The sequence below is a fragment of the Ambystoma mexicanum genome, chromosome 7q (assembly GCF_040938575.1).
Source record: "Ambystoma mexicanum isolate Mex_15411 chromosome 7q, UKY_AmexF1_1, whole genome shotgun sequence".
Lineage (NCBI taxonomy): Eukaryota > Metazoa > Chordata > Amphibia > Caudata > Ambystomatidae > Ambystoma > Ambystoma mexicanum.
The window spans coordinates 530,950,855-530,968,817 of record NC_090941.1 but is presented as its reverse complement, the minus strand read 5'-3'; the positions used below and the strand labels follow the sequence as shown (position 1 = coordinate 530,968,817).

Sequence of the window (17,963 nt, the reverse complement as noted above, 5' to 3'; positions counted from 1 at the left end):
CATGCTGCAGTGGTTGTGGCCAGGGCCTACAGTCTTGGAAGTAAGGCCTTCGGCCGTCGGCCATGCATCAAAGACTCTAGGCCCAGGCCACAACCACCGTAGCATGTCACACCAATGGCGGCGTACTAATGAATACAATACCCATAGGAAAAAGTAATGCAATTACGGCATGTTGTCAATTTCAATGTTCGCTAACACCACGCATGTCCTTACAACAGTTACAAGTTCCCTGTGCACTGCACGGACTGAAATGCTACCCTTATTAGACCCCTCATTTTCTGTGTGGCCATAGAAAATACATCCTGAAGAGGTTATAACTTTGTTGTTGGGTGCATGGCCTTTGGCCATGCACCCAAGAGTGCAGGGTCTCCCCACAACCACCGCAGTGATGTGTGGTAGTTGGGGTTTTTCTATAGGTGTGGTATCCTTCAGTGCTTCTGGCCAGAGGTTGCACTCCTAGCTGTATGTCCATAGATATTACATGTGATGGGTGTGCACTGGCTTGGACTTCCAGTGCTTATAAGTTTGTTCTTGGGTGCATGGCCTTCGGCCATGCACCCAAGACTGTACACACTCCCCTCAACCAGGCAATCAATATGCAATACTACGGGTGTATCCATGGGTGTAACATGCTGTGGTGGTTGTGGCCAGGGCCTACAGTCTTGGAAGGCCTTCGGCCGACGGCCATGCATCCAAGACTCTAGGCCCTGGCCACAACCACCGTAGCATGTCACAGCCATGGCGGTGTACTAATGAATACAATATCGATAGGAAAAAGTACTGCAATTACGGCATGTTGTCAATTTCAATGTTCGCTAACACTACGCGTATCCTTACAACAGTTACAAGTTCCCTGTGCACTGCATGGACTGAAATACTACCGTTATTAGACCCCTCATTTTCTGTATGTACAAGGTGGCCATAGAAAATACATCATGAAGACAGACCGCCAGAACAAATGCATTTATCACCCATGTCTCACTGTCTGAACCTTTCCCAACTCTCTATGACACAGCAAAAGAGTTTTATAAATATAGCATGTTTCCGCTGGATGTTGCTCCACTGTCAGCGGATCCAAAATGTCAGGCGCATCCAAACAAACAATCTGACGCAGAAAACATCTCGCTGCAGCCAATCGGCAGAGACGTTGCGTGTCCGCGGTCATGACACCAGCCCCTTAGCCAATCGGTATCTTGTCCGTGGACCGGACAGGGAAGTGTGACCGCGAAGCGGACATAGATATCACTAATATTTTCAGACCTACTTTTTGGTCATTTTAATGAAAAGGACTGCACGGATGGTGCCAAATTTACAAAAGCAGGTTTTCTGGACCAAGCCCCTGTACCTGCCGTAAATTTGGTGAAAATCTGTCCAGCGGTTTGACCTGTAGCCGTGTGCAAAGTTTTCCCCCCATTCAGTCTATGGGAAAAACCGAAGTTTTGGGACCCCCCTATAACTTTGCCCCCCCCCCGGACCAAACCTCACCAAACTTTGGAAACAAATTCAGAGTGGCCCATATACTTTTTTTTGCAATGTTTGGTGAGGATTCGTCCAGGGGGAGCGAAGTTATAAGCCGCCCAAAATGTGCTCTTTCTATGGAAACAGCACCTTAACCATAACTACACGCTACACGGCCACTACTGTGGCCGTATAATTATATATATATATATATAATACATTACTCACTGTAATCGTATTTCTGATGCTTGTATCTGCTTAGATTCACATGCTGTGCATAGGCCGACATCTAGTGGAAGCTGCAGAGTATTACAGTTGTTGTTTTTGAAATTCGAAAGAGACGTCGACAGGACGTGCCAGAGATACTATCCCTAGTGTGACGTCCACTGTACCCATGGTCCTTCATGCGTCGAGGTCCTCAGATAGTTTTTTTCCACCTTTGTAGACGGACGCTATTTCGCGGAGTTCTCCTTTCGGCATACAGCCATTGATTTATACAAATTAGAGATAGTTTATCTTCCTATCCTTTATATTATACATCACTGACTATCGAGAACATCCGACAGTGGTGAAGATATGACCGTCGAAGACTCCCATCGACGGATCCGTCTGGCCTTGGAAGGCCGCTTCGGCCCATACAGTAGGGAGAAAGGGGGGACAGGACATGTGAGGATATTGATAGGGTCATGAGAAGGATGACCTGCATGGCAAACTTTTTTGAAAAGGACCCTAATTACTTCCAGAGTCTTCAGTTCACCCCACCCACAACAGCGCCCTCTAGTTCTCAGTCCCTGTATCGGCCACTGCTTCTCAACCCCCTTCAAGGAGGTCTCGCCCCAATACTCTAGCTATTCCATCGCAGCTAGATCCCCCAGTCACTGACCTGTATGACCCGGACACTGACACCTAGGACCTCTATGTAACCCAAGAGGCCGCAGAACCTTATTATGGTGATGATGATGAAGAGCCAGACATGTGTATCAAGGACTCTCCCATCAACCAGGATCCCTCTGGAGCGGATTCACCTATAGATAACCAGCCACTACTAAACGACATGCTCATCAAGGCAGCAGAGCACTTCCAGATAAAAAGGCAGGAAACTCAACATGACAAAGTCTTTGTTGATGACAACACAGGGTGCAGACATTAATTACGCGTCAGCGCCCATTGAGAAGAGAGATGCTCAGAGACACAGAATGGCAGGCATGTCGTTGCACCAGAGTTCGCTCTAGAGGAGTGTAACGTCGCCCGGCAGGTGAGAAACCAGAGCCTTGCGGTGTGACAGCAGAAGCAACAACAGAGTACCTCAGCGGCTTCAGGCAGAGCCTGGAAGAGGAACCCCCCACAAGCTCCTGCACAAGCCAATAGGCACCAGGAGGAGACACCCGCCACTGTGGAGACAAGTTGAAGAGTCTTGCAAGCGGCTCTATGGCGAGATGAGAGGCAATCAACCTATACAGCCTTCCCAGGTAGCACTGCTTGTCAGATACAGGTACAAGGTGGCTTCCGCGGAGCAGGAGGCGGGTGGCAAGGCCAAAGGGAGAAACACTGGTGTGGGGAAGAAACTGCAAAACCCCAGACTGGGGAGAGGAATCGAAGAAAGCCCTGATGTGGGAGAAACCAAGAAGCCAAAGATTGGAGAGAGACAACGAAAGAAGCCCCAGTGTGGGGAAAAAGCTAATGAGCCCCGTAGTGGCAGGAGAAACAGCAAGAAGCCCGAGAATGTGGAATCAAGACAAAGAAGCACAGTGTGAGCGAAAGAAACGAGGAGGCTTGAGTGTGAAATAAGCAAGAGCGAGCCCCAGAGGGCACTGAGGGCAAGAGAATGAAAGAGCCCTAAAGTGGGAAAGAGGGAAACACGAAAGTCTCCCCAAAGGGAGAAGGACTGAGACAAGTTTCAATGAGAACCAAAGAGACCAGGCTGGAACCCTGGGACAGCACCCAAGCCGTACACAAACTGTGTGTTTTGGACTGTGAACATAAGGAAGAGCCTTTGGAAAAGGGACACAAGGATGGGTGTCAGAAGTCAGCAGCTTCCCTTTCCCTTGGGTATGCCTAGGTTTTTTTTCTGTATTTTCTTTGAAGCAGTAGGGAGAGAAATTAGGTTACAATAGGATTTGTGGACAGAGGGCTTGATTTCTGTTTGACCAAAGCCAAATTAAAAGCCATCTTGACAGACTGGCTAGCACCCTTTGTTACCTTCATTTATAGAGTAGGATTGAGTATCACAGAATAAGGGAATAAATAGGTATTTTTGAATCAAAATGGGCAATAAACCTTTTGAAAATCATGCATGCTCATTGGTCTCCTGATTCTGGCCATCAAAGCTGCCCGCATGATACCTCCAGAGAGGCAGCCAGGAATCTGCAAGAACTCTGGTTATCTTCATTGCCCTAATCCACACATTCTATTGTCAGCAGTTCTTAGGAAGGGGTCTGCTGATACATAGTGCCCAATCCCACCCCAGGCCTGGTGGTGAGGGGGCCAGATATCAGGCAAAGTGTAACAAAAAAATTAAAAATAAAACTGGACCTCAAGAAACTATCTTGACCCCCAACGTCAGGCAGCATTCCTTCCACTAATAAATGCTGAGTCTCTAGGGATCCGTAGGGCAGACAAGTGTTCCAAGAAAAAAAGATATACCCATCACATTCCCCCTCAACCCACTGCAGCCCTTTCACAGCATTTGATGAAAGGACATGTCTATACATTTTTCGCTGTATTTTATAGGGGCGTGGCATGATGGAGAGTGTGGGAGTTGGTGGTTAAAGTGCGAGCATTAGAACAGGAGTATGAGGGGCAGCTGCCCCTCCCCTAAATAAATACTGTGAACAGAAATCAAGTGAAATGTCCTGGCCGATGGGATGTCAAAGATATGAGCCATCTATACATCAGAGTCAAGGAACAGAAGTATAATATTATTCTACTGCCCCTTCCCTGTGCTGTAAAGTAAGGTGTGGGAAGAAGGAAACACCAGCAGGCTGCAAACAGCTGTTGGTAGCCTGCGTAATGCTAGAAAAGAAAAAACATGCCTCAGTATATTTACAAAAAGACGTGGATAGTGATGTGGCAAAAGATTTAATGAGAGTAGATACACCTGCAAATTTCACCGCCTCCATGGTTTGATGATAAACAAATAAGCTTCAGGTGGGGACGCAAAGAGATATCTTGGTTTGGTTGGATTGCAGCAGTCAAAATGAACCTGAACCCCCCACCCCCACCTGACTGCTTTACCTGTGTTTGCCATTGTCAGTGAGGATCCCCGACTCGAATCCCCGCACACTTCAGAGGTAAGCTTTAAAATGTATCTGGGGAACAAGCATGCAAGGATATCCAGGAAGGCGGGTGGGTAGCCTGGGGGTTCCCCGATGTCTTCCACTATAACCTAGCCGCAAAGCTTTCTCATGTCTTTACTTGGGTGGGGTGAGGCCAGTTTACAACCAAAGTGGAAATTAATTGAGCAAGCCCAGTCGGCGAACAGCCTGACTCAGCTGCCTTATATGGAGAAGAGATATCTGGTGCAGGGGAGGGTATTCGCTCTGTTAGCAACACCTAAATGCACACTCTATTACATGTAAAGGCTCTCCGCAGGTGCAGTGTATCTATGGGGATAGGGCCCCTTACACCTGCATGGGACAATCCAGGTTTCCTGCCTGGCAATGACCGGGTGAACTTTGGGAAGTGGGTGGATTGTCGAACCTGTATCAGCTTTACAAAGATACCCGCCCAATAACGTTTGATGAATATAAACGCGTCTTTACTTTGCCGGAAACTGAACGGTTCTGCTGTGTGCAGTTGCAGCATTGGGCTTCCCACCCACTCACAAAGCAGGGGGCCAATCTCTGCCCTTGAGTTAACATTACAAGGGGGTTTGTAACAGGGAAAGATCTCGAAGCTATACAAGTTATTGTACACAGGGGACCTTTTTGTGCGCCTACCGTACATGGCTAAATGGGAAGTTGAACTAGGAGGGCCCATTGAGGATGAGGCGTGGCTGAGAGTATGGGGTAGGATGCTTAAATCTTCCAGATGTGTCACAGACAGGGAATGTTCCTATAGATCTAGTTACAGATGGTATCTCACTCCGGAAAGGTTGCACCACATTGTTAGAGATTATTCTGCTGCTTGTTGGTAGGGTTGTGATGCTGTGGGTTCTCTTTTTCATATTGTCTGGTCGTGTACATAGATGGGCCTCTTCTGGAAGGAAGTGCTCTCTAAAATAAAGGACATTACAGGGCTATCAATCCCTATGGACCCACGGGTGGTAGTCCTGGGTGATATGGGTACTGGACTGTTCCCTCTTACTGGCTCAATGACCACTCTATTTGGGCATGTTCTCCTGGCAGTGAAACTGAGCATTGCCGAAACTGGAAGTATGTTGATGATATGATATGATATGGCATTTATAACGCGCCTATACACAAGTGTTTCAAGGCGCGACGAGGCAAGGGAGGGGACCAAAGGGACGACGGACAACGATCCTACTAGGCCAGGTGTCATTCAGATCGCGCAAGTGTGTGGGAAGGGGGAAGGGACAGTGCAGTACATGGGAAAGATGATAACAATAAGTAAATAAATGGCCAGCATGTGGCAAGTGCATGGGTAAGTGCGGGCATCAGGTGTCAAGGGCTGGTAGGGGGACTGTAGGGATACAGAACAGTCCCCAAGTGCGGGGGATGCCAGGTGGGAAGTGCAGGTGTCTGACGCTGGTGGGGGAAGGACCCGCGCCCGAGATCGGAGAGTGTCCAGGTAGCCAGTGCAGTTCCAGTTACAGCAAGGAGGTCAGCAGAGGAGAGGAGGAGAAAAGGCAGAAGCAAAGAGAAAGTTTTTGAGGTGCTTCCGGAACCGCAGATGGTTCTCCTCAACTTTAAGGGAGGCAGGGAGGCTGTTCCAGAGGGAGGCACCAGCCGAAGAAAGAAATCTACCACCAACTTGTTGCTTGTAGAAGCGACTGACCCTGAGGGAGTTGGAGGTGGATGAGTGAAGAGTTCGAGAAGGAAGATATTTAGGTACAGAGAGTTGAAGGTATTGCAGCCCCAGGCCCCAGAAGGCCTTGTGAACGATGCAGAGGGTTTTGAACTTAATCCTCGCAGCCACTGGGAGCCAGTGCAGAGATTTCAGTCATGGAGAGATACGATCCCTGGGCTTGAGGCCAAGGACAAGTCTCGCAGTCCTGTTCTGGATAAGTTGCAGAGGGCGGAGAGTAGAAGCAGGCAGATTTAGAAAGAGGCTGTTACAATAGTCCAGCCTAGAGAACCAGAGCTCTGGAGACCGTGAGCTTCTGGGGGAAGGAGAGGAAACGAAGAATACCGCTGAGGAGGTGCAGCTGGTAGTGTGACTTCTTAGGGACGTCAGAGATGTGAGGAGAGAAGGAGAGTGCGGAGTTGAAGATGACCCAGAGGTTTTTAGCCTTGCAGGTGGGAGCAGGGAGAGGGCCAAGAGAGACTGGCCAGAGAGCTACAGGGATGGAAGGAGCGGGTGTGCTGATGAGGAGAATCTCAGTCTTACTGGCATTAAGGCAGAGTTCATTGGCGGCACACCACTCCTGGATAGCAGACAGACAGTCAGAGATGAGCGAAGGAGAGGAGGAGGCCGAGGGTAGCCTGAAAATGAGCTGGGTGCCATCTGCATAGCAATGAAAGTTGGGGCATAGAGCGGCAATGCAGTGGGCAAGGAGTTCCAGGTATTGGTTGAACAGCAAGGGAGAGAGGTTAGAACCCTGGGGGACACCAAAGGTAAAGAAAAAGATAGCGGAGAGGAAGGATCCAAGTTGGACCTGGCAGGGTCGGTCGGAGAGGAAAGAAGTCAGCCACGCCAGGACCAGACCAGTGATACCCAGGTTATCACGGAGACGGTTGAGCAGGATGGTATGGTTGACAGTGTCAAAGGCAGAAGAGAGATCAAGCAAGATGCGGACGCAGGGGGTGTTCGAGTCAAGGTTGGAGAGCAGGTCTTCACAGATGTTCAGGAGAGCAGTTTCTGTGCTTCTGGCAGCTCTGAAGCCAGACTGATGGTCATGAAGACAACCAACAGATTCAGTGTGATATGATATGGTATTTGTAACGCGCCTATACACAGGTGTTTCAAGGCGCGATGAGGCAGGGGGGGAACAAGGGGAGACAGACAACGATCCTACTAGGCCAGGTGTCATTCAGATCACGCAAGTGCAAGGGTAGAGGGGAAGGGAAAAGTGCAAGGGGGAAAGGGAGAGGGGAAAGTGCGGTACAGGGTTATTAGCATACAGGATAAATAACAAGGGCCAGCTGGTGGCAAGTGCGAGGTAAGTGCAGACAAGTGCTGGGAAGGGGGGCTGTAGGGATACAGGCACAGTCCCGCAGTGCAGGGGTTGCCTGGGAGGCAGTGCAGGGGAGAGTGGCTGGGCCAAGGATCGAGAACGGTGAGTGGCCCAGTTGCAGATTCAGTGCAGTTTCAGTAATTTTAGCAGGGGAGAGGGGGAGAGAAAGCGGAGGCAAAGAGGAAGGTTTTGAGGTGCTTCCGGAACCGGAGATGGTTCTCCTCAAGTTTCACAGAGACAGGAAGGCTGTTCCAGAGGGAGGCCCCTGCAGCGGAGAGAGATCTGCCCCCAACTCGTTTGGAGAAGCGGCTGACCCTGAGGGAGTTGGAGGCAGATGAGCGAAGAGCTCGAGAAGGAAGATATTTAGGAAGAGAGAGTTGAAGGTATTTTGTCCCAAGGTCCCAGACGGCCTTGTGGACAATGCAGAGGGTTTTGAACTTGGAGATTAAGCCTGGTGTTCTAAATATGGTGGGCAAAGATATGGGAAATTCTGGTTGCTGACAAAATTATGGCGTTGTGTGAACGTTGGTATGGCAAATATATCTCTATTTGGAGCCAATTTATTGATTTCGCAGAGAATTATCCTGCAATTGTTGCTAAGCCTCCTCTGTTGCAACACTTTTCATCATTGTAATGCTATTTGAGCTTTGGCGTGGTGAATGAGTTGATACTGTTTGTGGGGTGGGTGTGGGCGGTGGAAGTTGGGTCTTGTTTTGCCTTGTGCTATAATTGTACCACATAGTTTTTTGTCGTCAGGATTGTCTGAACTGTGCCTGTCATTTATATTCCTTTCTGTACCCACAGTACGTTAAATAAACATTTTTTTAAACAAAAAGAAATAATAAGCTTAACAGCTCACAAAATATTGTATGTTTTCATTTACGGTGCCTCAACCTCGAACTACACATCCATATCATGAAACATATCCCCTGCTCCCTGTCCTCTCTCACACTGAAAAAGGCTCCCCCCAGTCGCAGTGAACCACAGCTAGGGTCTATAATTCTTGGAGGTGCAATCAAGGCACCTTGCTAGGTCCTCTCACTGTGCGGTGGGATCTGACATAAGAGACAGACTAAGAGAGAGATAGCGCCACACGTCCAGAGAGAAAATTGACTGTAATACCAAACATCTATAGAATCAGCCTTTGCCTCGAAGCAGCCATGTCCATGCAGATTAAAATCACCAGGTACCTGCAGATTAAAATCCAGAAAAACGTGGCAAATCCCTTAAATTGCCAACCAATGAGCTGCCCAGGAGGGCGGCTGCATCCTCAGTGTGGCAAAGTAAGCTACTTGACACAGACATGGCATGCCTTTAGCAATTTACAATTTTTCATGCTTTTTTGTTCCAGTGGATTCAAGTAAAACAGGCCGTATAGCACAAATCTGAGGAACCAGATTCACGAGCTTGATTACCAGAATGTAACTTTACTCAATCTGGAGAGAGACTGCTACTGCTTCAACCTGTTACACAAAGGTGGGTTCCCTTCCATCTATTGAGAGGATAAAAAGATGGATTTCTCTGATCAGAACAAGTTACTTACCTGTGGTTCCGTTCTTTCGACTGGATGTTCCTCCCACGTAGTCCTCATCTTTGATATATCCAAGTCTGCTTGAAGCTTGCTTCGGATTTCTTTTTTCATAGGTGTAAAGACTGGAGGGGGGGGTCTGTACTTCTGCTCTCTATATGGCAGAGGAGAGGCACAGAGGACCCCAGCCAAGATTATCTATTATTGGTACGTGGTCGAGCAATCAAGGCCTAGCTTCTCAGGAGGTGATGCAGGCTGGTTCTTAAGTACGGTGTAGTCCCCAAGCCCCCACAAAGGAATGTCCACACACTGTATTAATTAAAACACAGTCTTTATATAATTAATATTCAAGGTTATGTACACTATCACAATAACTCCCTTTGTGCTCAGAAAATCAATAATGGTAAATATATAAAGTTCTGAGGTGGTATCACAAATATTTATCAGATCTCATTAAAGTGCATACTGTAAGAATGTCACACAGATCAAATACAGAGGAAACCAGCAGTAGAGAGAGGAAGGAAAGCAAGATGGTTGAACAATTGGCAGAATACCGGTCCTGCTATCTAGACACAGTTCTGTGTGGAGATCCCCCCCACCTGGGCAACCTGTAAAGCAAAGATGTATCACAAGCCCAGTTCATAAATTGTTCTATTGTTCTATGAGTCTAATTTTCCCTCTACAATTGTTCTACAGCCCCAATGTACCTGGAATTGTAGCGTTTGTCGGTGGGAAATCGACGGCCCTTCTTAAATGCCCTCCCTTTAAGGCAGGAGTCATGGGTCATCGAACGTCCGACGGAGAACAGTCTCCGCAGGTGGCGATGCAGACGAGAGTGTCCTTGGATCAAACAAAGTTCTTAGGCAAACGGGAGCACAGCGGCTCCAGTCGAGGACGACGGTAGTCGACAGTGGCGGACAACAGTCCGGGCACTTCTCTTTGGGATTCCGCAGCAGTCCTCGTCTACGGTCGGCAGCCTGTCGTAGGTCTGTCTACCAGGGAGCTTTGGCAAAGGTCAGCTGGTGCACGATGGTCCCTCGTAGCTCAGGAAGAGGACGCCTTACCAGGTCCTCTCTGGGTCAGTTCTTGGAGACACAGCAGCTTTCAGATTGTGAAGGAGAGCAACAGCGATTCTTCTCATCCAGCAGGGCTTCAAGGTCAAGCTTCAGTTACTCCAGTTACTCGTCGTAGTGGCTTCTGAACACGATTCCTAGCAGTGAGAGGTCCCCAGATATACTGTTGATCTCCCATTCATTCCGCTTGGTCACACTCAAGCATCCAATCACGACTAAGGGCATTCATGCAGGCAGGCAGCCAATCAGGCACACAATGCATTCAGGCCATTCACTTCTCTCCAGACACTCACAACAAGTTATGTGTATTGTGTATTGGGACAAGTACCCAGCCATTCAACACTCCACACTGCATTCATACTGGTTTCGGGCAGGGCTGTTTCAGTCATTGTGTCAAACACCAGAGACTAGACACCCACAACATAGAATGCATATTCGTCACACACTCCATTCACCCAGGTCCCACCCACAGGCGTACCCACAACATATGGTCGTTGAGAAGGCTCCAGCCAGTCTGGTCGGCACTTCCCCACACTACAATATATGGAACTTCCACCCAACAGCCAGTCAGGGGGAAGGGACAGAGGCAGGGCTTCCCGGGACTTCGGGAAAATCAAGGTAACAGGTGATGGAAGGCAAGAGGCCATGGGTGCAATTTTGTCTCCATCAGGAATCTACCGATTCCAATGACAGGGCCTGGGCATCCCAAAATGGAGGCCGCTCAGGGCACCAGTCATTTCAGCAAGGAGCTGCCACCAGCCCGTACCCTGCTCTGTGGGTCACACACAGGTGCCCAAAAACATACACTAGGGGCAGAGGGTTGTACCCCCACCCATGGGTGCCATAAGGGTATCCCCATGGGTCTGTTCACCAAACCAAAAGAGAGCTGCACCGCCGGGAGTCCCACATGAACTCCTGCGCGGAAAACACGACAGAACACACGATAAAAAGCAGTAAGGGACAAGGATAAGGAGTCCCTGTCCCTCCGATGCATTTCCAGCATCACAATAGGGTCGAGCGTCATCGATTCATGGCCCTCGCCAGTCCCCCGGTCTGTCCTTTGCCGTGACGGCGACTCTGGTATACGAAGCGTATGCGCTTCGTATACCAATGTCTCAGTTCTAGTTTTTTCCTCCTTTAATTTGCATGCTGTACCATAGGAGGAGACATTCTTGACGTTGCGAGAAAGGAGGATGAAAGACACAGAAATTCTAGGCAAGCAAGAGGGGAAGGATGGGAGGGCGATGAGGAATACGAGGGAGGAACATCCATTTGAAAGAACGTTACCACGGGTAAGTAACTTGTTCTTCGAATGGATTGTGTCCTCCCACATATTCATCATCTTTGATACACTCCCATAGCAGTTTGTGTGAAGAGGAGGGTGCTGAGAATTTCTATTTGTTAATGTAATGGAGGATGGCTTTGCCAAATTTGGCCTCCTATCCTAATAAAGAGTCTATTCAAAGTAGGAAGGGACGACCAGGTTGTTGCTCTGCAGATGTCCTGCACTGACACTCCTCTTTCTAGAGCCGATGAAGCATCCACCCCTCTAGTTGAATGCGCCCTCAAACCTTCGGGCACATTTTTGCCTGCCAGAGAGTATTATTCGGTTATACACATGACAATCCATCTGGAAATTGTTTGCTTTGTAACCGCTAAACCTAATCTTTGTTCTGAATATCCAAAGCAAAGTTGGTCATCCTGACAAACATTAGCTGTCTGTGAAATGTAGTAACTTAATACCTTTCTAGGGTCCAGACGATGGAGTCTATCCTCCTCTTTTGATGGGTGAGGAGGAGGATAAAAAGTTGGTAACACTATACATAGTGAAAGATGAAACTCCAACACTACTTTTTCGGAAGAAAAGATGTTCGAACTCTTAAAACAACAGTGTCCTTGAAAAGGGACATGAAAGGAGGCTTTGAAGACGGGGCTTGTAGCCCGCTTACCCTCTGGGCGGATCTGTAAACTACCAAAAAGGCTACCTTTATTGTAAGCATCCTTATTGGACATGAATGTAAGGGCTCGAAAGGAGCTCCCATAAGACATTTCAAAGCTAAGTTCAAGTCCCATGTTGGCACCATGAAGGAAGCAAGAAAGATAAACAGTGGGAAGTTTACATGTGAAAGTATCAAGTTTCTTTTTCCTGCGCCAGCTGTGAAACGTATTCCAACAGCAACGGTATAGGGATTTAAGTGCTGGTCTTCTAGCCGAAAGCAGCACCTCCATCACGTCTTCCAGAAGGTCCCAATCCTTATATCTCACCCTTTCAGACATCAGGCGTGAAGGTTGAGAGTCCTGATTTCTGGGTGAAGAATGCAACCTCCCTCCTGCGACAGTAGGTCCTCTTTTTGATGAAGAAGCATTAGAGGGCAGATGGCCATCTCTAGAAGGTCTCAGTACCACGTTCTCCTGGCCCAATCCGGAACAATCAGGAGCATAGTTTTCCCAAACTTCCTCAACCTCCTTATTACATGAGAAATGACAGGGACTGGAGGAAACATGTACAGCAGTGGAAACTACCAGTCCACTAGGAACGTGTCCCCTACCGCTCCTCTTGGGGAAAATTCCCTGGAACAGAACTGCTCGCACTTCCTGTTGACACTGATCGCTAACATATCCACTTGAGGGGTTCCCCAAAGGGTGTGGATCTCCAGAAGGATTTCCTGAGCTACTTTCCTGAGATCGTACTCTGCCTGTTCAGAGTGACTGTGACCGTGTTTTCTTCTCCAGCTAGATGAACTGCCAGAAGAGAGATTCCTTCTCCGAGTGCCCAAAAACAAAGCTGCATTGCCTCATTGCATAGGGGCAGTGACCCTACGCCCCCTCTTGTGTAGAGGTAGTACATGCCAACTGTGTTGTCCATCATTATCAGGACACTTCTCCACTGTATAGAGGGCAGGAAGGACATCAGAGCTAATCTGATTGCCCTCAGCTCCAAAAGGTTGATATGGAGTCTGGACTAAAGACTGAGACCAGTGTCCGCTTACTGAAAGATCCTTCATGTGCGCTTCCCATCCTGTGAAGGAGGCGTCTATCACAACTGTCATCTCCGGCCATGGTTGCCAAAAGAGTTCTCCTCTCATCACATTCTCTCGGCTGGTCCACCACAGGCGATCCTGAGCGACGTTTGTCGGGACCTGAAGAAGGTCAGTCATTCTGCCGGGGAATTGAGACCACTGAGATCTGAGAGCCCACTGAAGGGATCACATTTTCAGGCGGGCTTCGGCACCAGGAAAATGCAGGATGCCATGAGGCCGAGCAACCTTAGGAAGTCGAAGGCCAGGAGATGTTGAGCACCCTGAAATCTTTGGACTATCTGTGAGAGATGTTGAGCCCTCTACCTGGGTGGCAAAGCTTTTCCCAATGCTGAGTCCAGGACGGCTCCATAAAATGGAATCTACTGTGAAGGTGTCAAATGGGCCTTCCTGAAGTTCAAGGAGATGCCCAATTCGTGGAGGAAGTGGCAGGAGTGATTGAAATGTCTGTGAGACTGTTCCAGAGAACAAGACTAGATCAACCAATCGCCCAGGTAGGGGTAGATGTGAATCCCCTCGCTTCTTATACTTGCTGCCACCACTGCCAAAAGCTTGGTGAAGACCATCGGGGCTGAGGTGAGCCCGAATGGCAGAACCCGAAACTGATAAGGAGAACCATCAGCCGTGAACCTCAGGTACTTTCTGTGCTTCTGATGTATGGGCACATGAAAGTAAGCATTCTAAAGGTCCAATGACACCAACCAATCCTGCAGTCGAAGGGCTTGAAGGATCTGCGAAAGACTTTCCATCTTGAACTTGTCCTTCCTGAGGAACTTGTTCAAGCATCTCAAGTCTAAGATGGGTCGCACTGCTCCGTCCTCGTTGGGTATTAAGAAGTAGGAAGAGTACCAACCCTGGTTTCTCTCCGCTGCCGGTACCAGATCTATTGCACCTTTCTGCAACAGGATGAGCATCTCCTGTTGAAGGAGCGGATCTGGAAACAAGGTAGATTTGGATTTTGTGGGGAAATAGATTTTCTTTTTTTTAGAAATGGGAGGCAGTAACTGTTGGCTACCGTTCGGAGCACCGATGCATCCAAAGGTATGCTTCGCCAACTTGAGAGATGTTGCGACAGTCTGCCTCCTACCACAGATTGGTGGCTGAAAAAGTCATTTTGCTGCTCCAGTTGCAGCAGAGGGTAATTCTGTGGGTGTAGCACAGGGGGGAGGAGGGGGGGGTTCTACCCCTATGCCTCTGGCTCCATGAGGAGCCCTTTTCTGACCCCTTTGTGATAAGTGTCCTCTTCCTTTTAGAGATGGAAGAATAGAAACGAAAAGTGGGTCCTCTACACCCTTGTCCTGAGGGTTGGCCTGGTTGTCCGATTGCCGCCCCAAAAGATTTAGCTGCTGCTCTTGAAGCCTGCAGCTTCTCCAAACTGTTTGTCAGCCTTTTCACCGAACCGAGAAGTTCCATCAAATGGCATGTCAAGCAAACGTGTATGGACATCCGCCAAAATTCCTGACAATCTGAGCCATGCCATGCGTCTCAGAACAGTACTAACAGCCATAGACCTAGTCACGGAATCCACTGTAACCAGACTAGACTAAAGATTGCCTTATGGCATCCTTTCCATCTTGAATTAGGTTTAAAAACCCATCTCTTTCCTCTCCTTCTGGTGTATGGTCTGCGGCAAGGGCAGCCACACCCCTAAGGGCGTGTTTGCACTTTGCTAAGGCACTTGTAGCATTGGCCGATTTTAGGGCTCTGCTTCCTGCACTGAACATTCTTTTCCCCAATGAATAAACCTTCCTATCGTCCTGGTCTGCAGGAATTAAGGATAAGCGGACAACCTCAAAGAAATCGTTGCTGCCTGAACCACAAGACTTTCTTGTGTTGGGTGCCTGCTGAGGAAGGCAGGCTCTATAGAAGTTGTTCTGCACTTCTTTGTCAATAGCCTATTGACAGGAGGAATTGAATATAGCTTCAGACAATTTTCCATTACTCTCACCCTTAAAGCGGCGTGAAAAGGTAGTACAGCTTACTTTATTGGTCCACTATCTAAAATATTATTGAGGTCATAATTCTCCACAATTGCAGGGCGTTTTGACCCTCCTAGATATTAAGAAACTTTACTGATTACAGATCTACAGGATGGATCTGCATATCCAACTACCTCTGGGTTCCCAAACTCAGTTTCAGGAGATGTCTCCCAACTGCTGGTCTCTTTAAGTATCTCTAACAGATTTTACATTTTAAATTCTGGGGATATATGTTCCTCTGGGACATTGGGTGTACCAAACTCATACCCAAAGGGAACTTGGTATTCCTCCTCGAATATGGAGCCCATAGATTTAAATAAATCTGGTCGAGGTAAGGGTTTGAAAGACTTTGTCAAGTCAATAGATGGCTTTAAAGTCTTCAAAGGCATACGATTCCCCTATGGCGCAGAGGGCATTGAAGTCGATGGCTTTAAATGCTTCGCTGCTTTTAATTTGATTACATGCCTCGATGGCTCAGGCCCAGTATATGACGGTTTCGACAACTTTAATGAAAGCTTCGAGAACGGAGATGAAGGCCTGAGTCCTTATCCTCCGGGGAGGAAGTTGATGGCTATATCTTGTGTGTTGAAGAAGACTCCTTTCGACTTATGCAGAGGAGTCTCTCTTTCCGGGCTGTTCGGGGTGCGGGGAGGAGACACACAAGACTTCCTACTGGTCTTTTTAGACGCTGAGGGGTGGCTTCATTTTCCTGACTCTTTGAGAGAGACCATGACGAGTGTTGCAATCTCGATCGTCTTCAATGTTTTTGGCGCTTTTTTTCGTGGGATACATCCCTTGAGTCGGAGGACCATTTTCTCTTGGACAGGGATTTCGGGGAGGGCTTACCTGCCTGAAGCGTCAACTTCCTTTCCCGAAACACCTTGACTGTCATGGATTCACACAAACCACAGTCATCCACCTTGTAGCCTATCCCCAAAAACCACACACAGACACGTGCATGTCCGTTATGGACATTTTCGCTCCACAGTCTGTACACCGTTTAATTCCTGCTCTTCGGTTTTGAGGACATGTCAAGTAAATCTCGAATTTTGAAGTAAAACACAGAAATTTCACGGAGGCGATTGCTCAGAAGCATGCGGAAAAAACAGAACTGACGTAACGGTCACTGCGAGTGTTTCATATACCAGGGTCAACGTCACAGCGAGGAACGCAACGGAGGCCGTCGAGGGCCATGACTCGCCGCAGCACGACGTTCAACTTTATGCAAAAACAAAAAAGCAAGCTGCAAGCAGACTTTGATATATCAAAGATGAGGAATACATGGGAGGACACAATCCATTCAAAAAACATTTTTACCACTGTGTCTTTTCTTATTCAGATTCCTCTACTTACATGCTAGTGAGCCTACACCCTACCAATTGGCTGACAGCACCATTCCTCAACTTCCCTTGTTAGGGGGCAGATGTGGGACTAAAGTTAACTGCAAAGGTAATGGTCTTGTTCTACCTTCATGCTTTTGAGTGCTGCAGGGACATTCTCCACAACGATCAATACGAAGCCAGTTAGCAGCTACATGACAAAAGGCTCATTAGGCCTGCTTGAGGCAGGCAACTAAGTGTTTGCCTCCACGAAAGCATGGATTTGACAAACAATATTAAAGAGGATCCAGTTTTAGGTGCAAAGAAATACACTACAAATGTTCCAAGTTCTGTCTCTACCCAATACCTATTAACAACCATTCTTCAACTTACATTCTTAATGCTCCTAACTGCTTTCTGTCCTTTGAAAAATTACTTGCGAGAAGGGCTTGGGTCACCAAGCAGGCACCGTACCATGGAGAGGGTATTGGTCCCATGACAAATGGACACTATCAGAATAACACAAAGTGACGAACACTGGATCATCCAATCATGAGACTGTTCTCGAGTCGGGAAAACAGCGGAGCAGCGCTCCCCCCTGCACAGTAGAGGAACATGGCCATCTTGCAGAGATGCCTAGGGAACACGTAGCACATACGCCTGCCAGACACTGAAATCAGGGACACCAGCTGAAAGAGGGTCCTGACCATTCGCACCATGTCCACCCGCAAAGCACTAAAAACCAACAAACCATTTTGCCGGTCCAGAATCATGTGATTAGGGGTTGGGTGCAGGGGATGATGGTGGGTGCCTAGTCACAACAGCACTACTCACACAAAGTAAAGACCTTTAGAGGGAAATGGCCATACTCCATAATATGTCCCTTCTAGGGAGAAAAAGTAGGGAAAGGAAGGGGTTTGGTATGGCAACTTCACAAGAAGGGGAGGCCCTATCGACCACATAAAAGGGGCTAGGCCAGGCACGGAAGTCATTGAAGACAAGCTCATCTTTACTCCTCTTGTTTCCACACCAGAGTAGAGCTGCCAGCGAAAGAGGTCCTACTACCAGAAAAGACAGACTTGTAGAGGGATAGAACACATATTACCACTTGTTGACTATGAGGAGCCAGAGACTGCAGAGGCCTGACCCTACAAGGCCAAAGACTATTTAGGTACCTCAGCAATGTGCATCTCGGTCCTTTCAGAAGCCTTCCAAGTAATGATGTAGAACCATAGAAATGTGATGAGTTACAGATGTGCATACTCCAAGCTCC

The 17,963-nt window shown here is 48.1% G+C and overlaps 1 protein-coding gene across 3 annotated transcripts in view; it reads right to left on the bottom strand.

Moving 5' to 3' along the window:
* Positions 1–17,963, bottom strand: part of AKAP11 (A-kinase anchoring protein 11) — a 555,220-nt gene that overhangs the window by 288,878 nt on the left and 248,379 nt on the right. The window lies entirely within an intron of this gene.